Source organism: Belonocnema kinseyi, chromosome 1, assembly GCF_010883055.1.
Source record: "Belonocnema kinseyi isolate 2016_QV_RU_SX_M_011 chromosome 1, B_treatae_v1, whole genome shotgun sequence".
NCBI lineage: Eukaryota > Metazoa > Arthropoda > Insecta > Hymenoptera > Cynipidae > Belonocnema > Belonocnema kinseyi.
In genome coordinates, this window is record NC_046657.1 from 116309104 (window position 1) to 116327086 (window position 17983).

The window sequence follows — 17983 nt, forward strand, 5'->3', positions numbered from 1 at the left end:
TTCCAATTCCTCATCTAATATACTTCTTACTTGTGGGAGTTTCTTTTGGTGTTGGCCTGGTTTAAAATTTTTCGTTTTATTTGAGTAACACTGGGCTGCGAAGTGTCCAATTTTTCCACACTTATAGCATGTCATTTTTGCTCTTTTTGCCAAAGGTATAGTTTTGTTCAGTGCTTTAGCGCCTGTGCTTTCTGACGTATTAGCTCCTTGGCGTACGGGAGGTATTGGTCGAGGCATGAAGCGGGGTGAGGGTTTTAGTGCAGGAGGAGCATTTCTTGCAGTTTGGGCGTCTCTTAACCACATTTCATATTCGGTTGCTTCCTTTTGTGCTTCTACGATGTTGTTTGGTCTCATAGACTGAACTTGTACTCGTATTTTCCTTCTGAGATTTATCATGTATCGGTTGAGACTTTCTTGATCTTCAATTTTTATCTAATTCTCCTTTCGTCTTCGTCTGTACACAGTAAAAACTTGGGGGTATATATTGTCGCAGGTAAAATTATAACGGTGTTCACTGTACCTCGGTAAGAATTCAGATATCTCTCGAATTTGGGGAACGACGTACCGAATATGTAGGGCATGAAATACCTTGGCGGTGGGGTACGAAAGGTCAAATGTTACTGTTTTGAAATTTTGGCAGCTATTGTCAAGCATGCCATGGTCTTACAAAAGTTGAAGGCATGCGTATTCCACTTTGTGAAACTAGGCTTTGAGGTATGAGCATGATTGAAATTACCAGGGGTGGGATTTCGATGCCCACTAATCTAGTTTATTGGATCTCTCTTTCTAACGCCTGAATGTTTAGAATGTTTATTATATTTTTCAAGGCATTATTTATTGCCAAACTTATTATTATAAATAATAATAATGTTAAAATGGTATCATAATATTTAAATTTAACAATAAAGTAATGCTTTGAAAAATATTTTAAACTTTCTAGATTAAATTCCAGTAATAGAGAATTTGATCAAATAGTTTTTATTTTGATCGAATTGGATTTGAACATTTTCCTAATGCTTTTTTTTTAATTCAGCCAAATCTAAAGATGTTATTATCATGCATATAGAAAGACCTTTTCATCTTAAATATCGAACAACTTCATGCTTGGGGAATGTAGCATCCATATGTTCTGCCTCGCACGATTAGTCTTTTCAATTTTGCTCAATAAATAGCTCTTTACTTGCGCATACATTTAAAATATTTAACCTTCATTTATAGGTGAGCGGTAAACAGCCAATCAGATCGCTACTCGCGAGAGATAATTTATCCCGCTAACTCATAGTCTGTCTCTTTCAGTTTGCCAATAACTCTGCTATTGACTGGTTCCCTCCAGTTATATATGAGCTAAGATTCCTAATATTACGTATTTCAAGTTGTAACGTCACCTGGCAAGATGTATGTACAATGAGGGCCAAGTAATAATACAAATCCCGGAGGATAAAACTTAATTTAGTTTATAACTTTAGAAAAAAATATTTTTTATAGTTACAAAAAACATATCAATTTCATTATTAAATTAAATAGTTATTAACTAGTTAAATAGACTGAATACACATATCGTGAAAAATAATTATTTTCAAAGATATTATAAAAATAAAGTTTAGTCCCATGTATTTAGTATTATTTTTGGCCCCTCAGCGTGCAGACATCTTGGATACCCGCACTTGATCTGAAATACCTAATGGCTCAATTTTACAAAGTGCGACCAACGAACCTGCTAAACATCAATGACCATGACATGCAATTAGCAAAGCTGTCAAAATAATAAATAATGCATTTAGGCATGGTTATTTCAAATCTTGAAAAGTATTTAAGAAGTATTTAAGAAGTTACGAACGCGTAGACTATGCGTCGATACTGAATTTTTCATTTCGTACCCCAAGAAGCGGACACGACGTATCCAAAGTAGTAGGTGCTTCGTACCCCAAGTGATTGGGAATCTGTACCCTACATTACGGTGCAGCATTCGCACCGCAAGGGTAATTTTTGTTGCAGGTACATGGTACCCTGATATTAGTGCTTCATTAACACTTTCTTTTTACTGTGTAGGGGATTGTGCTTGAACTGCATATTTGAGTTTAGTAGTGATTTGGTTGAGAACACTGTGATCTTATTCGTGTGACGGTCTTAATAAAGTCCTCGACGCCCATATCGTCTTGTCCATTTAAAGGACGGATGGCTCTAATAAGATCTTTGGCTGGGATTCCTTCATTGCGTCTCATTGGTATGGTTGTGGGTCAGTTTCAATATCTCCTGGCAGTCCTACTCTGACTGCTAGCTTAGAAATTTCCTCAGTTCTGATTTTGTCTGTTTGTTTTAATACTTGATATTCAGGGGCAAGATCGTCGACTTTCTAAATGATTTGTAGTAATAACTCAAGAGTGCATCGAGTATAGAGCTGTTCTCGACTTGGTGATTGCGTGCGTGAAGTCATTGCCGCGGAGTGTAATAGGATATCGTCTGGGGGAAAGAAAGAGTCGCCGTTTGTTGCGTCAGATCTGTACTCTGTGGCCGCCCTATAGTTATTAAACGCCAGTGTAGTGTCTATGGGCTTATCTTTTTTTTCGGGTGTGTTCCTTACGCGTACGAAGATGTGTGTACTTCTAAGTATTTTAATACAGTGCAATGGAGACACAAGTTGCTACAAACTTGTATCTATTCCAAAGTAAGGTTATTTTATTTTTATTGACGATTTCCAGAGATTGTGAGCATACGAAGTATAGTAAACAACGAAACTACCAAAACTTTGCTCCACCGAACAGAAAATTAACTATGATTTTCTATTTGTTACCTTCCTCAGACCATAAAGGAGACTTATACTCTTTGGAGTTCCAGATAATTTTTATCATTGCTTAAATGCTTACGGTGGCAGTTTATCGCTTCGGTGGTATCGTTTGTAGATAGTGGACATCAGACACCGTTAGTAGGATGCTTCTGGATGAGCGATGCGTCACTCTGCTATCGCTGTTGCTAAGTCAGCTGCTTGGCTCTGCTATCTCTGTTGTTGAGCGGGCTGCTTGGCTGCGGTTTCACGCAGGTGCGTCTTTCTCCTGATTGCGGGCCGCGTAGGGTTTTAGCGAAGTATATCTCGTACCCTTTCAATTTTGTTAACGGAATTTGACCGTGGCCATATCCTGGAGTTCCTTTATGTTGAACTCCATAGAATTCTTTTTTCCTGGGTCCTTAGATTCCAGGCCTTACAAATGCATTGACTTGTATTGGATTCTCCTTGAATTATCCACAGATATTTGAAGATCGAAAAGTCAATCCTGGCAGGATCGCCAAATGTAATGATTTAAAAACCAAGATATTTTTTTAAGAACATGTGATATCTTCTATAAGATATCACGATTCTTTATTACAACATTAGAATACAATGACGTGCTAAGTAATTAATCGAACTGACCTAACGGGTCTTACGCTCTGCAATATATAGCCCTTAGTGGATGCTAGGTAGGGGAAGCTCTTGCTAACATTTACAACGTCAAAAAACAGTTCATATTCCATGTTTCGTCTCACGGAAGTTTAAATACGTAAAACGTCCAACCACAAAGTAAAAATAAGATACGAGAGAGCGAGAATGAGCGCTTGACGGCTTGCTTTCTTGCAAGTTCTATGGCCACAAATATTTTCAAAAAGTTTCCACACTTTTATGCCGCCAACGCATTATTTTGGGTTTTTAATATTAATTGGTGAGTCAAACACTGCTGCTTTTACATTTCTTGAGCCTCAACCCAAAGTAACGCAACGCAGCGTTCCGCATAGGACCAAGAAACAAATAACAGTTTGCTTCTTAGTACAACTAAATTCGGAGAAGATCTAGTTTTGCTGCTCAGAAGTAGGATATGTAGCATATATCGTCAATAAGGATGGCCTTGAGGTCGAACTCGAGTAAATGCGGTAAAGGCGGATTGTATAAATATTCGCAACAGTAGCCGAACCATTGACGCGACGGTTTCGGTCTGAAGTTAAGTGGCACTGGCGTGAGGTACAGCAGTAGGCCTTCGATTGTTTAAAAAGGGCTATTGCGGAGGCACCTATACTCCTCCCTGCATAGCGAAACTATACCGTTACGGAGCGCAAATATCTTGCAGTTGTGTGGGAAATCCGAAAAATTCTCGAAAATTCTATTTTAGATTCAAAACTGACCACATTCGCTTTCGGTGGCTAAATAATCTGAGGAACCCGTCCGGTCGACTTCCGCGATGCGGAATTGAATGCCAAGGGTTGATGGAGGATGAATAGACATCGGTGTCAAACAGGGAAGATACGCAGGACGCGTGGTACCTACAACGCTTACAATCAATCCAAGACCGATAGCAGTGCAATAAGGGGTGACCGGGGACGCCATAGGCCCTTTGCCTAAGAGTAAGGCTGGCCATAAGTATATTTTGGTGTTCCAAGGTCTCTTCATCAAGTGGATGGAATGCATATAGATTCGTACTGCAAACGGGTTTACTATCAGAAAAACGTTCGCGAACCTGATAGTGTCTCGGTCGAGGGCGCAGGAAGTAGTTCATATCGAGAATGATACTGAATTTAAGAATAAGCAATTGGATTAAGATATCTCGAAATTTCGGCATTATCCAAACGACGAACCCGGTTCATCAGGCCCAATCCAACCATACCGACAACCGCTAAGATTCTTACGTACATCTACCAGAATTTTGATTTGCGTACAACTTAGTGGTCCATGACACCTTGAAAGTCTCTCTTGTATTTTGAAATTTTGAGAAAACTTCTTCCGCTATAGGTCAATCCGTCGAGACTTGGAAAGGAGTAATTTGTACGCGAAATCACAGCCAGAAGAATTGTAACGGAGAATATAGCGTTGGGACCATTTGAGTGACTCAGTTCACCGTAAACGCGACAAAGAATATGAGGTACATACAATGTATTGCGGCCACCGGTTTTAAGAGTTATCAGAATGAATAGGATACATAAATCATGTCGGTAACCCAAACTATAGTCGCGAACTTTTCCTTTTTTTTTACCGACACAAAGCGAACTTGCTCCCTCCTACCGTGAAACGGGAGGACTGAAAGATTCTTTGAGCGAACTCCCTTCTGTCAGGAAAAGGCGATCATGCAACCGATTGATCCTGACCTAAAATATAAAGCTCGGAGCGCCAACACATTGTCATTGCTACTTGAATTCAAGAAAATCTACATTGGGAGTAGAAAAATATCTGTACCAACAAAAATGAAAAATAATTTCGCATTAATGAATTTAAATAAAAAAATATAAATTGTTTTAAAAGCAAAACTACAAATTACACATTATATAATAAAAATATTAACTTAATATTGAGCAACCCAAAAAACTATACAATTAATTTTTTTGCCATTCATTTAATTAAAAATTGAACATTTACAAAGCAACTTTGAAACAAAATAATGAATATTATAAAAATACACGACGTTGAGAATACCCTTTGAAAATAAGCCTTCGCCTCTTTATGTGACTTTGGAAATGGGTATTGGTTTGACCAACATTATTTCTGTGGCCATTTAAAGCGGTGCTTCCCCTTACGTGACGTTGGAAAAGGGAAGGGGTAGCCCAACTTTGTTGTTACTATTCATAGGCCTGCGTTGCTGCCCTCTACAAGACATTGGAAAGGGAAAGGTACTTGACCTACATTATTTCTGTTATAATTATAGGGATATTTTTTCGAGGAACCGGAAAAGTGTGACGGCAGTTTAATAACAGCTACAGCCAAACCGATGAGGAATATGGAGCAAACAGAGATAACGTAGATGCAATGCGGTACTTATAAAACCGGCCGAGGGCACAAGCTACATAGCGGCAAGTTGCGAAGATCCTGATCGGACAAGAGGCTGATGGAGGTTCGGCTAAGAGGGAGACAGGGCTGCGGAATACGAAAGCATGCCGCGGTGCTAGCCTTGTACCATTAATGTGGGTGAATCCTGAATCTAGTAGTAACTAGTAGTAACTAGTAGTAACTAGTAGTAACTAGCCACATCCAAACATAATGCCAAAGGCCGACGTAACCGTTGCGCGACGTAGTTACGCTACTGAGGACGATGCGTAAATTATGGCTGGGGTAGGTGTAAGAAGTCTAAGTTGGCAGATGCCAAGGTATGCCTTACCCTCATGTTCCTAAAGTAATGCGAAATCGGATTCCGGGAACATGGGTGGACAGGAGAGGAGGTGAATTTAGCGGATATTACCGTTTTTCAGATCCAGTACTACACTCAGTGTGTAAATGCATTCTTACTTCCTCTGTAAAAAATATTCCCAATTGTGCACGTCGACATTTAGGTGTGCACAGAAGCCACGCAACTAACATTTTATGTGCGCAGATCAAACACTTCTAACTGTGGACGTACACAGAAAAAAAATTATCTTCGATATTACTGCACCTACCAAAACGAACCAGGGCTGTTAATGTTTGGAAAAGGAAAAGTATTAACACTATACAAATAAATTGTATACAAACAATGAACTTAGGATAACTAAGGATCCAGAAGCCCGCCTGGTCCTTTTAATGCACCGCTATACACTTCAATGAAGCAAACATCTCTGCTGCGTCATTATTGATCGAACGTTTTTATACCCGTGCAGAAATTGCCCGTTATCTTCTCGGTTCCAGCCTTGGGCCAGGCCGGGGGCCCGAGGCCTGGCTCTAGATTGTATTTCTAAATGGCTTGACCTCAAGCCCGGCTAGATAAGTAGTAGCACAGTTCCTAAAATGTATGTTAGATGTCGTTGGATTATTCTGTAATTATCCAATATGCTCTACGCAAATTTGTGTTCGCTTACAAGGGTGTCATTTTCAAAAGTCGCGGAATTCCTAAAATAATAGAAAGCACTCGTAGAGTCAGGAGACATCGGACAAGAAGTACTATTCCATACTTAGTGTGGATTTCGAAAGTAAGTATGTTAATTTGAAATTATATGTAGACATTACGGTAGGGTAATTTTAACCCCTAAATAAAGATCTTGTAAGTATATTACATTTATGCAGACGCAAACAATTATTTATGTATTTAAAAACGAATAAAGAATGTTCAAAATTTTGATTATACAAAAATTAAAGGTTGTATAATGTATATATTTGATTAAACCTACGAAATGTTACTGAATGAACCCGAAATTGAAATGCCTTTTTAAGTAAGGATAATATCATAAATCCAACCTACCAGGAGTAAATAAAGATCCCCTTGTTGATAAGGTTGAGGATATCACAGATTCTTCTGGTAGTGGTTCCATATATAGTATCATGAAAAAACGCAGTCTTATAATAAAATGGCTAGGGAACGATACTGAACTAAGGCTAAGAGCTTGGGCCAGGCTCGGCGATCGAGCCTGGAGATCGAGCCAGGCCCTGGTCAGATTCGGCGTTTCATTCTAGCTTGATCCAGGTTTAATCACCAGGCCAGGGCCTAGTTTTACCAGGCTTGGGCCCAGTTAGGCCCGCAACAAAATTTCCACACGGGTATGGTTGTATTAACAGAAAATTAATATATTCGTTTATATTTCGTTCGTTGTCCTAGGTGCAGTAGTACTGAAGATATTTTTAAATTGAAAATCACTTTATAGTCACGTTTATGAAAATAATTGTTTAAAAAAGATATAACTTCTTAAGACTTTGAAGAATAAATAAAAAAAACATCGAAATATTGTAGTCAAATTTTACAATACAGAAGCTTCTAAAAGTTGACCTATCTACTCCAAGCGCATTATTTCGGTGCTTTTCGATAAATAACGGCTGACAGTTCCTCACCAGATTTTTTCACAATAACAGAAAGGCATGCAATCAGAGCAAAAATAAAGAGACATTACCATGCACTGTACTAGTTTTCTTTAACATTTTTTCTCTTTGAGATATTCACGCTTAAAGTGACTGGAATACATGAAAAAATTAAAGGGTAGTCATATACGAGGTATAGTTTTTTTATCCTGTTATGATGAAGAATAGGTTATGGTACACTTGGGGACAGGGACTTTGAACTCATGGAATGTTTTCAGCATGAGTCAAATTTTCTCTCCCCACACGTATGACAATATACTATTGTTAGCGTACCTTGATTCTTCTTTCTTAGTGTACCCATCAGACTTTGAGTTGGAAAATTCAACTACCACCACCTGGAGAGGCCTTGCAATTCTGGTCTGCCAATAATACTGTTGATCAATATACTGTTGGATAGGTAAACATGTTACCAGAATTTTAAGAATATCGAAGAACACGACTTTTAAATTTGAGGCAAAGTATGCCCTAGCATCGCTGGTGAACTGTTTCTTTGGGACCGTTAAAGATAACAGTTCGTTTCGTACTAGCTTAGTTGGGTTAACGTATGGGCGACAGAAACACATTACTTGATTTGCGTGAAACAAGTCCCGCGCGCGATTAGTACATTGTGGTTTTCCTACGGGGCGACTTAAAGTAGGCGACCAGGTCATCTAAAAAAAGATTAATTTTCAACAAAAAGTTTCATGTTTGCCCAAAAAATTTATTATCAACCAGAAGACAGATTTGCAATAAAATAAATACATATTCACTGCGCTTATATTTGTTTCATTCTTGGACATTTGAAACTTAATAGGTAAACTTGTAAGCCAACACCGATAATTTTTGCACAAGAAATGGACTGGATAATTTTGTACAACAAAGAAGACTAATTTTCCATCAAAAGGACTGAAAAGATGAATATGACACGAAAATTTCAGAATTTTTAACCGGAAATTTACCTCCTTTAATATGGAAAGATGAAATGTGCCACAAAAAATTAATTTTATATAGAAAAAACGAGTTTTCTATAAAAAGACTGAATTAGACATAATTTAATTTACAACCAAATAGTTGAATTTTTAACTTAATTATAGGTTAAGGAATACTGGATTTCACCAAAAGAAATTTTAAAATGCCTGAATCCTCAAATAAGACCGATTAATTTTCAGCCAAAGGCTACATCTTTGCCCAAAAAATGGATTTTCAAGGCAGAGACAAATTTGAAGAAAATACATACATTTGCAATATAATACATAAATTTTTAACATAACACTTCAATAATCAACTGATTAGTTTACTGTAATTATATTTTTTCATTCCTGAAAATTTGCAATTAAATAGTTAAATCTTCAACCTAAAACCAAACAAAAATTATCTAGTTGAGTTGAAGCAAAAATATTTGAATCCTGAACCAAAAACATGAATTTTAAACAAATAATATTAACTGTCCATCAGAAGCAGTGTTGCCAGATTGGTAGAACGCCATTATCGTACGAGGATCTGTAAATTTACCGTGCAATTACCGTACTTGGATAAATAAATTTATCGTACTGATTATAATCAGTACCCACTGATATATAGTTGGTGAAATGTGCGCGTTTTTCAAATTAGATTTTTAATTTAAGTATTTTAATTATACAGGACATAAAAAACTCATTTTGCTGTATAAAATGCAGAAAATTGCGATTTTTAGTGAAATATAGTGGGAGATTCAAATGTATTATGGAAAAGAACTTAAAAATAGTTATCAAAACCTGCAAAATGTAATTAATATTCTTGCTTGCGATTCGTGCGGGGGATTGTACAAACCCTACCACTAAATTTATCATAAAAAATAAGATCGTACTCGATCGAAATTTACGTACAATGTTCGTACTTTTTTATGCGGTAATAGTGAGTCCTACATTACTCAAAATTACCGTACATGTATGATACTTGCCGTAAATCTGGCAACACTGATCAAAAAGGATAAAAAAATTGTAGGTTTAAAAAATTACGTTCGATATACGTTAGCCATACGTTGGATATTTTGTCACTTAAGAAAAAGGTTGTGAAGCCTGTGATAAATAATATTTTTTATAAATTATATGTTAAATCAAAATTTCAAATAAACATTGCATTTTTTCCCTATCTCCACAAATTTTAGAACAAGCTCTATTATTTTTAAATCATCCGCAATTATAATAGATGGTAAACAATATTTTCTAAAGCGCAAGTCACATCGACCAGGCGGCCAAGTCTATCAAGTCGCCGCGATTTACAGCGCTTGTTGTCCTTACTGTCATGAGTCACGTTTTTCTCGCAACAGGAAAAGGCGCTATCAGATCCAATGAGAAGCAGTCATAAACTAAAGTGCGAGATTTGATTCGCGCGACATCATTCGTCTATACAGAAAGCCACCGTAAGTCGTATGTTAACGTAATTTTTTATTTTCTCTTTTACAGTCGCATTACAATAGGAGGATATAAAATGTTCCAAATACTCGTAAAATTTTTAACATGCTTTACTATGTCTTGTGAAAACGTTGCGATGTGTCGCAAGTATTTTTATGTCGGAAAAGAAGTTGATAGCAATATTGAAAGAATAAAAGTAGGGTGATGAAGAAACGATTGCGCGAATGGTTCATTGAGGAGTGACAGAATGAGAATATACGAGATAGTCTGAAACGAACACGTGATGCTTGTACATACGTCGGTTCGTCTTTACGACTCAATTTGTTATGGCGCTACGCTTGACGTGTCATACTGAGATAATGTCATGGATCTCTGCATGTACATGGGTATCGACACAACGACCCTGTTTCGGAGAGTAGACTAAGCTCGCCTATCTACCCTCGTCCTATCTGTCGGTATGTAAAATACTGGATAACAAACGTGAGTTCCATCTACAGAATTTATTACTCCACTGTAGTCATGACGATTCAACAGCAAAATGATAATCATGAGTGGAGATCTATTAGGCACTATTCTTATCCGCAAGGTTAAAATATTCATTTGGAACTATTTACGTTAAACCTTTGGAAAATTCGCTTGTTTTTCCTCGGACAAATGATCAAATAAATGCGATATTTTAAGGGAAGTTTCCGGATGCCGGTAGACAAATAAGGGCAGAACCGAGAGAAAGCAAGTTAACAGTGAGGATGTTAAGATTGGGGTGGGTCAAGAGATTAATAGGCAACGCACAAGGAGACGGATTTCCTCGACGCCCAAACGTACTGTGATTAACTAACAGTAGCGTCTAATTTACATTTCTAGAGTAATCACGTAATTACGGCGATTACCGGAACGCAACACTAGCTTAACAATCTTGAAATATGCATGTATTAATAGCTGTTTGCATTCATATTCGTAATGATGACTTCTCTGAACATTTAAGTATTTTAAATTATTCTGAAATGCACTTGAAATTTCTTCAGTATTTTGGATATTTTTAAAACTTTTATGAATAGGGGTGGCCACCCGACCCTATTCAACTATTTGCAATTTGCAGCAAAAAAGCTATATTCTTGTATTTAAACGATGTTACATGTAGTATACATTTTTATTGGGCACCACCAAAGATAGGGCCTTGACACGTTGTCAGATCAGCAATAGATAATCGCTTTTGGTATAACATCTGAATATGATAGAATACCTCATCGGTAATTAAAATTTATCATAAATGAACTTGAACTGCCAAAATTGCCAAGCTTGACTATTTTTGATGTGAATTTAGTAAGAGCGGAAACGAGGTAACATCCACCTAACCTAATTTATGATGGTAGCAAGACGTTGAATTTCGCCAAAACCACGCTTACCATACTCTAATCGAAATCTTGGTTCTTTGAAAATACTAATATTTTACATGTTTTAAATTTATTATATTTAGAAAATTTTAATTTAAAAACTTTTCAAATCAAAATAAAACAAAAAATCTGCCCACTGTGGGTGCAAATTCTTATCGTGCGCTATGGGGCGCGGCTCGTTCCGTTCACAATTTTGAGCGCATTCAGGGCACATGCCTATCTAATGGATCTCGCACTTCGTGCTCAATAATGTATTTACCTCGCGCTACGCGCTCGATGTTTGTACCCTTCCACATTTTTCACAAACCTTTTAAATGATTGTGAATTCTGTCTTATGTGAAGCTCTTTCGGCTTTAACGAGCACATTCTCATCACGTATCTCGTGTTTCGAACTTAATTAAAACGCAGGACCACAAAACACACGAAAAAATCAACGTGAACAATGTAACATCTACTATATGTATTTTTGGCCGCTGAATTCGAATCCGTCGAATCCATTGAGTCGAATATTCCTCGAATTTAAACATTCTTATGTGACTTTAATGTATTTTTGACCACTCTGTCCGAATCTTACCAAGATTTGTTTGAAAAAATTAAGGATTTCCCGTAAGTCGTGAAAAACTGGAAAATTTGTTTTCCACATAAAAATCAACTAAATTTCCCGTACATTTCAAAAAAACACACATATTTTCTAGGTATTTTTGAGCGCATAAAACTCAAACCCACAAATATTAAGTTCACAAATTACAAGCCCAAAATCGTAAGCCTATCAATACTAAGCCCATAATCCAAGTCCACAAAGTCAAACCAACATGACTCAAATCCGCATACCCTAAGCCCACAAACCTCAAGCCTTCAGTTTTAAGCCAATAAGCCCCAAGCTCACATACACTAAGCGTTAAGGTTTGTGGGCTTCACATTGGTGGCTTTAAGTTTGCAAGCTTGGAGTTTGTGGGATAGTGGTGTGTAGGATTAAGGTATGGTAGCTCAGGGTTTGTTGGATTAGGGTTTGTGGGTTTAGGATTTATAAGTTTATAGCGTGCCAGCGTCTTGAAAGCTTCACTGAGAAAAATATCTGTTTAAAACAAATATATTATGCTTGAATCAAATATATTCTCTCTTTGCTATACAGTCAAAGATACATATGTTTGATTTAAACAAATTTTTCGGTAGACCATATATGTTTGATTCGAATATATATTTTGTTTGAATGAAATACACCTCTTGTTTGAATTAAACTTTTTTTTGTTTTAAATTAATTGCAGATTTTGCTCGATTTAAATAAATTTTTATTTTTATTTGTAAAGGATTTTGTTTGATTCAATAAAATGATTTGCTTATTTCAATATCGAACATTTTGATAAAGCGGATATTTCTAGAATATGTGCTGTATTATTGTTTATATCGCATTTATATATAAGACATCATATACTTGTAATTATTAAATCAAAGAAATTCTTATTGGCAATTTTTTAATTCAATAAAATATCGTGCCTAATATTACTGCACAAAATATGAATTTGAAACTGTAGTTGAGCACATATAAAAATAAGAATCATTCTGCATATTATAATTTTATTATGAAATTCATACAAGAAGGATAGTAGTTACATTGGAATTTTAATTATAAATAACGCACTGCCTATGCTTACGGAATTTCCCGTAACTCTAACCCCTTTTCGAGCTCGCTCAGAGTTAACGTTAAAGGAAATTATGTTTCGAAATAGATGGTATAAGAAGATAATTTTCAAAACAATATGACTACTGACAAAAGCCATTGAGTTTTAGAATTTTTCAGTTAAAAATAATGTAATTTATCAGAAGTATAAATAAAATGTAATTTAATTCATTGACATTTTATTCAGACTTCTAATAAATTTTTTTTTTTAAACTTCAAAATTCTAAGAAATTGACATCAAGATTCCTATGGCATTTACCCTAGTTAACAAAAATAAAAATTACATATGTATTTTATGCAGAGTCTCTTTTAACGTTCATTATCACAACGTAATATTTACCCTCTGCTAAATTTTGAATGGTCGTTGGGAACTTTGCGAAAAGTTTATCAGCAGCTATAGCTATTGAAACTAATTTACTAGTTAAATACACATTGCATGCCCCGACATGAGTAAAAAAACCTATAGTTTTTTTGCAATGAAAATGCATTGTCGTTTAGAATCAATTAAGATTTCAATAATTTGAGCAAAATTTGGTAGAATTTGGTCATCCGTTGATATTGTTAACATCATGTAAGGTTTATAAGTTACATTTTCATATTAAACCCAAGATACGGAACTCGCAACAGAATCAGCTGCAAAATTCGAGTGTAAATAACGTCAAAAACGAGCTAATTCTTCATCACACACACACTGTTAGAAAAATCTGTATGAGGTTTAATATACATGTGTATTAAATTTAATATACAGGTCAGTATAGCAATGTGCGTGAAAACTCAACTTACTTTCATTTTTTAAAATCTTGTCAAATATTCTCAATGAAATTAATAATCTAGAATTCGTAGACTCAGTTGTTATTTATAATGTAAGTGCAATCGCAATGTACGGGTGAAACTTTTCCTAATTTTTCTCTAAATGGTCAAAAATTAAATCCAATACAGTTAATTGTAGATTAAGTCTGTTATTTATTTGCTTGATTGAACTTTTCGACTTGATATACAATTTTTTTTTGGTTAACAGGAAGAAGGTATCATGTTTTATTATTAAGCATAAAAAATTATAGCTAAACATATGATAAATCTGTGAAAAATGAAATTATATGATTTTTCTTGTAAGTGATTAACATGAATGTATATGAAATTTAATGTACCCGCTCTTAATGGCGATTTCATATACTTCATACATTAATTTTAATACATATGGGTATATTAAATTTAATATTATTTTTAACATTGCAGAATTTAAGTGAGACTCAACTCTACGTAGAAGGTACGGGAATCTTGACACATGAAGTTATAGCACATCTGATATTGATGTTTAGTTGCTACAGTGAATGGTAGGTTTACACATGAATTGAACAAATGAGCCGCTATTTTCGAAGGTCTGTGCTTTGCTTCGGTTCTCATGCAACAAACGTTAATAATCGGATCTATATTTTCTATTATTTGATGGTAGTGCAGAAGAAAATGATGTTTGGGTTTTAAAACTTCTCCGAAAAGACTAATGTAAAGTTTGTGGTGATCTGAAATAAGGCTTTTTAGAAAAGGAACGCTGTCCTTATGAAACTGTCCCAACCTAAAGTTATTGCCTGTTTCACGCAAATGTATGTACAAATCCCAATGCTCATCATCTTCAGAAATAAGATCCCCAATCATTAAGCCCAAGTACTTAACAAATATTGCTGTTTCTGAAACAGAGAAGCCTAATTTACCATTTACGAGTTTATCTTTTTCTTAGGAAATGAACTTTATCAATGTCAAATGGACCATAGTTAAATGACAGTATTTTTTCATTGATTTCGTCAATAGTGAATAACTTTTTTTGTATAATATAGAATGAAAGTATTCCAATTAAATCAAACGGACATACACTTTCCTAATAATCATGCACCATGTCAAGGTAACTATTTGTAAATATGTAATAAGATGGTATATCGTTCCAAATGCAATAGTCATTTATTCCTGTGTTAGAAACATGGTTTCCTTGAAGATCCTCTTCATAACTTACAATAATTCGGAGCAAATTTTCATCTTCACTAAATTGTTTGTGAAGATCTTCTTTCTTAACCTTACAGACTCTACATTACACGGATAGATTATAGATGATAGATATATTTACATATAGACATATAGACTATCTACACAAGACTACACGGATAATTTGCAGAAAAACTTTCCACTAATCCGCAGATTTTATGAACCCCTAGATTATCCCCCATTATCAGCACGCAGATGAAGAAAATTTGCACCCCGTTAATTAATAATCCTTTAGATTCTAATTCTATTAATTCCCTCAAGAGCTTTCTGAAACATGCTCGATTTCCAAATTGTTTTCTGTCTCGGTCATGAAAAAAGAAGGTTGAAAAAATATTTTTAGTGAACCCCGAAACTGTGGTGGTAAAGTAGGAAAAAAATGTAAGTCCCTCCTAATTTTTGAATCTCTGCGTGAGAGCCCTGTGCGTTCTTTGTTTCGTATTCATCGAAGTTACTAGGCAGTCTGATAAGTCCCTGAAAAATGAAACACGGAGACGTTTTTTTGGCCAAAGTCGGTTTTATTTTTCAAGATACTCTCCTTTTAGGTCGATACAGCGAATCCAACGATTTTCTAACTTTTTGATACCGTCCGAAAAGTACTCGATCAGAAGGTCTCCAAAATACGCCTCAGTTTCAGCTATGAGCTCCTTATTTGAGTAAAAACGCTTACCGGTGAGCCATCTCTTCAGGTTAGGGAACAAGTAATTGTCGCTGGGGGCCAGGTCTGGTGAATACGGTGGCTGAGGAACCAATTCGAAGCCAATTTCATGCAATTTTGCTTGTGCAACTAAGCATGAATGAACAGGCGCATTGTCGTGATGATAAAGCGGCTTTTTCTTCAAATGCGGTCGTTTTTCGGCGATTTAGATTTTCAATCGGTCCAATAATGATGAATAGTATGCTCGGATTATGGTTTTACCTTTTTCAAGATAGTCCACGAATATTATGCCATGTGATTCCCAGAATACGGATGCCATAACCTTTCCGACCCATTGTTGCGTTTTTGGACGCTTCGGAGCACTGTGGCCCGGTGGAACCCACTGTTTTGCCTGTTGCGCTGACTCAGGAGTGTAGTAGTGGATCCAGGTTTCATCCATGGTTATGAATCGGCGCAAAAACTCGGTCGGCTTACGCGAAAATAATGCCAAATTCTGCTGGGAAGTTGTCACACGAATTCATTTTTGGTCCACTGTGAGCAATGGCGGCACCCATCGCGCGCAGAGCTTCTTCATGCCCAAAACTGAATGCACGATATTACCCACACGTTCCAATGATATGCCTATAGCATCAACTACCTCTCTCAATTTCACTTTGGGATCATTCAACATCATATCATGGATTTTTTCGACATTTTCTGGTGTAGTGACCTCTTTTGGGCACCCAGATCGTTCAGCATCAACTGTGCTCGTACGGCCACTCGAAAACTCGAAACTCAGATTTTTCCATATTAAAAAAAACTCGGAGGTTAGTTGCTTCTCAGTGCTGTAACTTGTAAATGCGAAAATGGTTCACATTAGTGAATACTAATGCCATATCTTAGAATTTTCAGGTACTTAGCAGACTGCCTAGTAACTCCTAATGGAATTAGAATTTGTTCTGGATATTTCTGTTTTATGTTCGCCCATAGTTTACCCTGAACAATATTACTTATAAAACTGGGATCTGGTTCGTTTTCTAAATAAGTAATATAATCGAAAATTATTTTTAAAACTCCAGGTGATTCTAAAAAGCATTTCACATTTTTTTACTGAAATAATCTGACCTATGAGGTTTGTTGGCACTCAAACTTCAATACCATTTTCTAATTTCATAATTTCAGTTTGTCATATAACGTAAGTTTTAGGTTCAATAAAGTATTTAGTGGATTTAAAAAATTTCAATCTTTTATATTCCACATCCAGATTTACAAAAGGATTTTGAAAATTTTTAAACATCATATTGACATCTTTCTTATCTTCTTCAGTGATAGTTTCACTTTCCAATAGATTGGAAACTTTTTCATTTAAAAAACTGAGGCGACCTGCCTCCTGAAGATCATGGGTATATTCTATAATAGTTTGAACTACAATGCGTGGAATGGAATTATGGTTATGCAACTTAGCCAGAAAATGTACAGCTGAATCTTTCACTAAATTTGTTAATTTAAATGGGGTAATAATGTAACAATGTCTCATCAGAACAAGTTTCTTAATTTATTTCTTCTAATGTTGGAAAAATGGAAGCAGTTTGACTGAGTTCCAGATTTATTACTGTACTTTCTGTATCAGCTGAATTATATTTTCTTTGCAGTTGTCTTTTAAACGCGTGAGCATTTTGAAATTCACAGACGCAATCGTTTTGTTTGCATTTATACCGATTACTTAAAGCCAACAAGTGCTGAAGATGAAAGTGACTCACCAAAAATGATGGATTATCAAATTCATTTCCACATATATAACACAGAAAGATTTTAAATGCTGTAAGCTATAGCTTCAAGTGTCAAGTTCCATACATTTATAAAGAAATACCATTATTTTTGTATCCATAAATATATAAAATTAAAGAAAAGTAACGTCATTATAACTGTATTAGGTCCACAGAAATATCATCGGCGCATTGTACGAGGGTAGTTCAATAAGTCCTTAGAATGACCAACATATGGCGCGCGAATCGCTCCAAATCATCTGTTTTCAGTCAGCTCCACTCCCGACTAGATATATGGTGCAGTCACAGTCCACATCTTCTGAGTTTACGTGTT